The following is a 9,159-nucleotide window of genomic DNA, read 5'->3' as shown; positions in this document are numbered from 1 at the left end:
TGGCATAGAATGGACGCGGGGCGTCGCCACGCCGAATGACCTGCACGAGATGTATGCTATACCGACACGTACTGTATACCCTATATTATTCCGTGAACAAAACCGGCAGCAATATCCGTAGCGCTTACTTGGATCATGCGAAGGAAAAGGTAATTGGGTGGTAGCCGTGGCGACGACCCCTTCATGTGACGCTGCTAAGTGCAACACCACGTTAGGTTATGTCTGGGACATTGTTTCAACGTTTTGTTGCTATCTACGTATTTAGCGGGAAAAGCTCGGTTATAGGGAAGAAAATCAAGGCCAAAGATTTTCTTCTTGAATTTCTCGCCGACCGCAGCCTTTGCACGTTATTAATACGACTCGGATATGAAATTACATTTCCCCATATATGGGCCATTTTTGTTTGGAGTTCTCAAAACTCACCAGATTGAGTATTTTGTTTTGTTAGAATGGAACAGCTTTCTTTACTGTAAGATAAGGCGGAAACTTCAAGCCCGTCCATCCGTGATGCGTCTTTTCTGGCCCACCAAGGATAACCAAGGCTTCTCTCACAGTAAGGTTCTCGTAACTGACAACGTTTATAGATATAAAAGAGGAATAAAGATTATTGTACGAAGAAACTCCCTGTGGTTAATCTCGGGTGGAGCCCTCTTGTAGAGCCCCATTGGGCGCAGCGGCTTGCCGGGCCTGGTCCAGAGTCCCCAGTTGACTTACCAGTGCCAGCTCGGAAAGCCGTGCCTCCCAAAACCACGTCGTGAGTGTTTGTGATGAGCTCACCAGCCTGGACACTGCCTGGGCTGGGCGCTCCGTACAATGGTAAGTAATGTGTGTCAGTGTGGATGTGTGGTCGTTACACCAGGGACATATCCTGGTTGTGTATACCTCTGGAAAGATTGCGTGCAGTCTCGATATGTGCGGGTATGTATTTGTTTGAAGGCGGCGCCAGTCCTCGGCTTGTTGGCTGCTTAAGTTGGGATGGGGAGGAGCGCACTCCCGTCTGGTCAGGCGCTGGTCCTCCAAAATCTGCCTGCTAGTGATCGTTTCTTCATGGTAATCTGAAGGGGATCCCGAGGAGGGCTCGGCCAGCAAGTCCTGGAGCTACGAGGCCCGCTTCCTCGTTGCCCCCAAGGCCCGTGTGCCCTTGGCACCAGGCGACGGAACGGTCCTCCGTCAAACCGGGGCCAAGGATATCGGTGACACATAGGAAGTGCGCCTCTGAGGTATAACCGACAGGCGGCTTGTGAATCCGTCAGGATGTATGCGGGGTGACCCCTTCGTTCTTCTCTTATTGCAAGGGCTATGGCTGCTGCCTCCGCGGTGGCGCTTGATCTGGTTCGTATAGACGCGCAGGCCACCACCTTGTTTTCGTTGGTTACTGCCATTGCGTATGCCTGTTTTCTGGGGCCTTTTAGTGGTGGTGGAGTAGTGGTGTGGAGCGTCGGTGTAGTAGGTATAAGGATCGTTCGTTCTCTCGAGGAGTTTTCGTGCTCGCGCTTGCCGCCGCCTTTGGTTGTAGAGCAGATCCATGTTCTTGGGGACCGGTTCCACGATGACATGTACCCGTAGGTGCATAGGTACGACGACCGTTTCGTGTTCGCAGTATTGGATGGTGAGTGGGTATCCCAGTCTTCGCAGTAGCTTTCTGCCCTGGTGTGTGGATGAAAAAACAATGCGAAGGTTGTGGGATTGTTCCCCACCTTCTCCAAGTTGTTTTTTCATCCACTTTCATTTCTATTTGTTTATCGTTTATGTCATTTATTAAGCACAACTAATTTCCCCTGTGTTGTCCTTGGTGCCATTGTTTGTTGGCTTTTTATGATATGACTAATAAAAATCGGGCCCCTCGGTTAAACCTCTTTCTTCTCCTTCATTACATAACGAGGGTCTCGAATCCGCCAACATTCATGCCTTGTGGTAGTATGTGTGGGTTTATTGACCGGCTGCGCTGACCCAAAAAAGATCACGTTCTCGTGAAGCCTGAAGCAGAAAGGATGTTCCACGTCCGCCGCCAAGCTCTGTGAGTGGCGGCGATGGCTAACACTCCCAGGGTTCTACTACGAAACATTTAGTTGGAAAGTTACCCAACTTAGTTACCCCAGTTACTCACTTAGTTAGTTAGTTACCCACATTAGTTAGCTACAAAAGAAAGTGGATGGGAAAACGGCGCCGCGGTAGCTCAATTGGTAGAGCATCGCACGCGAAATTCGAAAGTTGTGGGATTGTTTATCACTTACTGCAATTTGTTTTTTCATCCACTTTGATTTCCATTAATTTACCGTTTCTTTATTTCATTTATTAAGCCCAAGTAATTTCCCCTATATTGTCCTTGGTGCCAGTGTTTGTTGGCTTCTGATGACGTCAATGTTTTGTGTCTTGGTATTGCTTCTCTTTCCAGTAAGCAATGCTAACGACTCATGAACAAGGAACATTTCTAATAATTTATAACATTTATTAGGGATGGAGACGTGATCACTTGCACGCAAAGGTCAAATATATACATGGTGTCCCAATTAACTATCATGCACCAAAATTTTAAAAAAGTGCAATGCGTTACCCCAAAAAACCTTAGTGCTTATTGTCTACAGTACAGGAGAGTAGCTGCCAGTATTTTTTTCGTTACTGAGATTTAATTAGGTAATTGTAATTATCAAACTTGACACGTATCCTAATTATCAAAATGTGAGTGAAGCATTTGTAGGCACAGCCAAGGGACATCTAACTACGCTATTTTCAGCGACGTTCTATTGGCGTACTAATTTTTTACCATTGATAAATAAACCCCGCTAAATATGCAGAATACCGCGTGACTGCGGTCCCACCCACATCATAAAGCAGCGCCCTCGAATATGCTCCCTCTCAGTTATCCAGGACGAAATAAAGGGACTAAAGAAAAACATCCAGATCGAGCTAATGCCTTATCTACCGCGCCCCGGCCTAACACGTCGCATTTGGTGTTTGCAGGAAACAAGTTGTGATGGCTGTTGTTTTAGCGTAGATAAAGTGCACTTCTTTTCTGCCACAAAACCTATCATCACAAAAGCGAATTGACAATGTCAGTGCAAAGGTTTAAAGGTGCGTTTTGTTTCGTCGCACTCGCCATATCTTTCTCTAGTGAGCAGAAGGTAAACATTATCCTTGCCTTGGGATCTGCAAATGACAACAATAGGAAGGCTGCAAATATATATCAGTCATGGAAGTGTTGCGGTAGACCGAACGCATCGACTATCATCAGAAATTATGAAAACCTGAGACAAACCAGCAGCTTATAGAAACAGCGGAGGAGGACTCCATCTTTGAGTCCTAGCCTACGCACGGATGTTCTAGCATTTATGGCCTCAAACACTCATGCTAGCGTGCGGGACGTGGCCGCCCAGGTACGAATTTCTAAGTCATCAGTTTGGAAGATTCTAAATGACGGCCTTTCACCTACGCCCCCTTACCCAGCACCAACGCCTGGAAGATAGGGGCCTGTAGAATCATCTAGATTTCTCGAATTGGGTCCTCACAAAAGCCGGTGAGTCGCCGGACTTTTGAGCAACATCATGTGCACAGATGATGCCAATTTTTGCAGAAACGCCTAGGTAAATTTGCATATTGCACGCTATTGGAGGGACTCCAATCCACACTGGGTAAAGCGCAATCGGCACCAGTATCAGTGGTCGTTCAATGTGTAGTTCGGAATTTATGCCTGTGCTATAATAGGTCCTATCTTCTTCGATCACACACTGACTTGACAGTGTTACATGAACGAACTTTATGAAGAAGCGGTGGATGAGTTACTAAGCAAAGTCCTGCTGTCACGCCTTCCACTTATGTGGTATCAGCAAGATGGGGCACCCGCACACAGCAGCAGCCGAGCGCGAAACTATAGCTAGATGCGATTTTTCATGCGTAGTAGATTGGAAGACACGGGCTTGTAAAGTGGCCGGGTGGGTCACCTGACCCCTCTCCACTCGATTTCTTTCTTTGGGGTTATTTGAAAGATTGTGCTTACATGATCGAGATGGACGTCAGATTAGCTCAAGACAAGGATAACGGGTGTCTCCGGTAGAATTCCGGCGTCGGTTTTCAAGAAAGACACTGAAGATGAGATAAAGCGGACACAGTACTAGCGTAGCTGCAAAAGGAGACCTATTCGAACACGTCCTCTAGGCAGCAGCTGGTGTTCAACAGCGCTTACAAATTCATGGATAACAAGAGCACACTGAAATGTTTCATTTTTTTATTTTTTGTGCGCTTCCCGACTTCCAATTCGGCTCATTATGAAGCGGCATGTTTGCTTTTTTAAGCGCATCGGTTTTACCTTTTCTCTACACGTTGGTCACTTCCCGGTCTGTTTATCTCGCTTTTGTTTTTTGACACGAAGCTGTTTTTCAAGCCCGTATAGACTTTCATGAAAAATAAAACAGTCACTTTAATTTCGCTTTGGTTCAAAGGAAGCTTCTGGCGCAAAATATAGCTTGGCGTGCACTGTTTTGATGAGGTGCGAGCAAAGTTGGATCGAATTTTGAAACATTCCATGCCTATTACATTGCTTTTCGCATTTCATGCGTGGTCAGAGCGGCGCCTCGGCCGCGTTATCAAGGGGCGTTTGTTATAAATATGACCAGTCGGCCTTGAGAGACGGACAATAAGTGTGACGTAGAAATGAGAGGAAGGAATAGCTGCGAAGCCGTGAAACCTGCTGTTGGTGCTCCTTCCGTACCATTATCAAGGTGAAGCGCTGTCTCTTCGGGTTTCCGACAGGCAGTTGTTTTCAATAAGCTTATTTGACGGCGCTGCTTTATGACGCGGGTGGGAGTGCACTCACATGGTATTCTTCATACTTGGTGAGGTTTCTTTGCAAGTCGGAAAAATATTGTACGCGACTGGTACGTCGCTGAAAACACCGCAGTTAGATGTCATTTTGGGGTGCCTACAAATGCCTCATTAACACCTTGAAAATTAGGACAGTACTTCTCGAGTTAGATAATTGCAATCACCGAATTAAATCTCAGTAACGAAAGAATTGCTGGCGGCTACTGCAGTGTACTGGAAACAATATGAACTAGATTTTCTTCGAGTAACGCAACTGCTCCTTTCTTTAAGTCTTGGTGGATGATAGTTGGGGAACACTATAATTCACTCATTAACCGAAATGAGGCCAAGCCGGATTCACTCGAAATCAGAATCAACAGCAGTCATGCGCAGCAGCGCCTATACTCGTACTCGCACAAAAATAAGAGAGAGAGAGAGAGAGAGAGAGAGAGAGAGAGAGAGAGAGAGAGAGAGAGAGAGAGAGAGAGAGAGAGAGAGGCTACAGTTTCACCGGAAAGGCGCAGCAGCATTAGTGATATCCAAGTATGCGGCACTTACACGAAGGAAGATTACACAAATAAAACCCTTGCTTGGGCTAGTTGGTTCTTGCTTGAATTAGTAAAGGCAAGGCGCAGAAGACCAGGACTCAAGAAGAACACACACGACAGGACCGGCGCCTCCTGTCGTGTGGACAGGCGCCTGTCCTGTCGTGTGTGTTCTTCTTGAGTCCTGGTCTTCTGCGCCTTGCCTTTACTAATTGAAGATTACAACACCGAGAGAACTCATGCTGACTATGAGGTCTTGTACGTACTCATATAGCGCCGTCACTTCAGCGCTCAATTCTTCGAGGTCACACGACGTTCCTTCATGTGCATATTATATATATATATATATATAAAACTGGTCGGGCCGCAGGCACCCCCCACCCCCGAAAAAATGAAAACACTCTGCCTTCTCCTAGCTTGCGAACTTCACGCGTTACCGCGAATCGAGCCCTGTTTGGTACTGCAGGTTAGAGCCGTCGCTTCGGTGGGTGCCGCCATTTTCTTGACAGAACTTTTGGGGCTCCCACTGAGCAAGTGAAATAGCGTCTCGCGCATGCGTAATGGCTTCGACGCTATTTCTTTGGGGCGCCAAACGTTAGGGGCCCCTATTCTAAACATCTCTATAATGTGTGCCTATAGTGCGCGCGCCATTGCGCACGTCACATAGCAGCCAAGTGAATGACTAAATGCGCGGTCTAGTGCGTGCGCCGATGGGCACCTGGCGGGGCAGCCAATGGATAGGAGGTGGCGTCACGTTAACGGTGTATAAAACGAGTGCATGCGATGAAAACGCATACATGTCCAACTGAATGCCGCTGAGCGGTATTTCGAGTTACGAACTCCTTGCGGGCAGGCGAGCGCGTTTTGATTTGGCCTTACCGAGGCGAGGTTAAAACGCAGGCGACAGCTTGCGCGAAGAAGGAACGCGCAGAAATATAAAAACAGTTCGCCAAAGCGACTGTAACACTTTCACATTCCCACACTTAAGGAGTCGTGTCTCTGTCGAATTGTTTGAGCTCTCATCACATGGAAGCCAATTAAGAAAGTGAGGTAGGGTAGCCAAGTAAGTGCTCTCGCCTTATAAAGAATTTGCTATTTTATTTGGCTTTGTCACTTAGTAAACATATTACAATCGTTATATTTCGCAAAGACTCAAAGCACAATAAGATATCCCTGTTTAAGAAGCGTCTCAAAGCAATTGTCAACACAATATTTGTACTTCACTGATGTCCTGCAACACTTGCAGATTTCGCTAAATATGCCCTCTCAGTTGCAGCCGAGGCAGCTTGGCCCTATGTGTACACGATGGAGCTCGCCAGAGCACCTTCTTGCATCGCGTACCAACGGAGGGGACCCAATGTAGCACGTCGCGAGTCTTGGTATAAACTGTCTCACGTGAAGCCAGCAGTCCAGAGGCAAGATCTCCAAGCGCGCTCGGGGTTCGACGCTCTCGTCCCATGACAATTCATTCTTGATGACACACGTGATCTCCAGGAAAGATCTCATTTCAAGCAGCCAACGTGTGGTATCTCGTATCATTTCTCTGACTCGATCAGCGCGTGGCTCGGCGGCCAGTTCTTGAACTCTGGTCACTATTCCACGGCCACTGGCGACACGTTCGAAGGCCTTCGCGAAGTGTTTGTCTTCCGTGCCGAGAACTAAGTGCGCAGCGCAGTCAATAAGAGCTGCGTTGCGTCTGACGAAGTCCTTCACAGCGGTAGAGTGCTTTACGACTGCGTGGTATTCGCTGACCTCCAGTGACACCAGAGAAGTGTTAGATGGGAGGCACTCGGCAAGGTAAATAAGCAGGAGCCGGCACGAAGCAACGCAGTAAGCATCGTACTGAGAGTGCCAGATGGTTTCGCTATTCGCAACGATACTCGCAAGTAGTGCCGCACTCTGTTTGTCAAGAACACTTGTGTCACAGCGGTGGACGGTGAGGATCCAGTGGACCAGGATGGTCGCATGGCGCTCGCCCGCTTCCACGCCAGAAGAGCCATGAATGCTATGGAGGCACAGTAAAGAAAGCTGACCGGGAGGACCCTCGCGCAGTTCCACGTTGATGAAGACGAGGGCTTCGTTCCATGTTGATAGCTGCGCGACGACGTGAGAGACGCCGTCAGCAGATGACCCCTAACCCTGCAAGCAGCCAAACTTGTAGACCAGGCTCCTCGCGGTAAATGGTGTTGTCGACCACCGCAGGTCGGCGTAGATCTTGGTGACCGGCATCAGCTTGGGACAGAGGCGGTTCAATGAGGAACAGTAACAGTTGGTGGTTCCGAGCCCATAGTGCTAGAAAAGAGCGATGTAAGGACGTTAAGAAACCTGCTTCATTGCAGACAGATTAGCAACAAACATTCACGTACGAATTCAATTCACACGTATAAATTTACCTTATCGTCATTATCATACAGGTGCAGCACTCTGTCGTAGCACTAATGGCAACCTCTAACGCAGCTTTACACACTAAATGTTCGTGTAGGGTGGAGCAGTGGCGTCATTATTGCCCGGTCTGAATTTTCGAGCAACGATATGACACGTAACCATGCATAGCTACGTCGTCGGCGAAAGAGACGCACCGCAGCATCAATTCTAACGTCGTTTGAGCTTAACAGAACGATCCCACGGCTTCGCATTACGGGTGCGATGCACTAGCACGCGTAATGCGAAGGCGTGGGATCGTTCGATCTCCACCTGCGGCAAGTTGTTTTTTCATCTACTTTCATTGCCATTAATTTATCATTTCTTTAATTCAATTATTAAGTACAAGTAATTTCCCCTATGTTTTCCTTGGTGTCTTTGTTGGCTTCTCATGACGTTTAATAAAAATCGGGCCCCTTGGTTACCTCCTTTTCTTCTCGTTGTTCTAAGGCAATCATTTAAGAGCAAACCCCTTCAAGCTGGACAAACTGTTTCCAGTTCTATAAATAGTTCCCGATATGTTTATTGGCTATCCCACGAATCTCATATCAATTTAAGTATGCCAGTGAGTATACAATAAACCTATCAGGAGCATTCACATAGAACGAATACAAGGAAAAATTTTTGGAAACAATACAAAAGTCTTGATTGGAGCCATGTCCAAAGGCAGTAAAGGTGTTATGAATGCGTATAAGTTCTTGGAATTTAGGTATGTCTGTTTCGATGGTGACGTTCGAGGGAAGGTCACTCCAACCTTTCATGGTATGTGCAACTTATCAAGAGCTTTATTTTCTTTCGATGGTTTCGGTGCTTTAAGAGCTGCCGGTTGAACGAAGTCATGAAGCGATGCGTTATCATAAAGCTTGTGAAAGGGTGGTAAGCGCGAAAGTTGGCGTCATACATAGTGATAAACCTTTCATGTCGGCAGCTTCTTTTGACCTTTTCAGGCACCCACTTAATTTGTTGAGTTAAAGTGTACTTCCACCACATTTCTTACATATTCAGGATCATAAAAATCGTGCCCAGCTGCAGAATACATTAAGAATTTTCAATTTAGTCTGCTTTGTCAAGTTTAGAGAATGTGGATTCCATGGGAAAACTTGCTGCAGGAACATCAGATGTGAGAACAACTATTTCATCTCTAGCAGGTTTGAAAAGCACCTATCCAGTGTAGTGCCATACCACGTGCCTATCATCGAGGCGACGGGAGCTTCCATACTACGTGCCTATCATCGAGGCGACGAGAGCTCTAACTTCTTCGCGATGAATCAAGAATTTGACGCGGGCGACGTCGCCACCCGCCCCACCTGGTTCCTGCCGACAAGGAGTTGCCAAACTGGTTCCTGTTGACGAGGAGTCACCAAAGGGATTTAAGGGAGAACCGACCCATTGTTAA

Source organism: Dermacentor variabilis, chromosome 2, assembly GCF_050947875.1.
Source record: "Dermacentor variabilis isolate Ectoservices chromosome 2, ASM5094787v1, whole genome shotgun sequence".
Taxonomy (NCBI): Eukaryota; Metazoa; Arthropoda; class Arachnida; order Ixodida; family Ixodidae; genus Dermacentor; species Dermacentor variabilis.
This window is presented reverse-complemented; position numbering follows the sequence as displayed.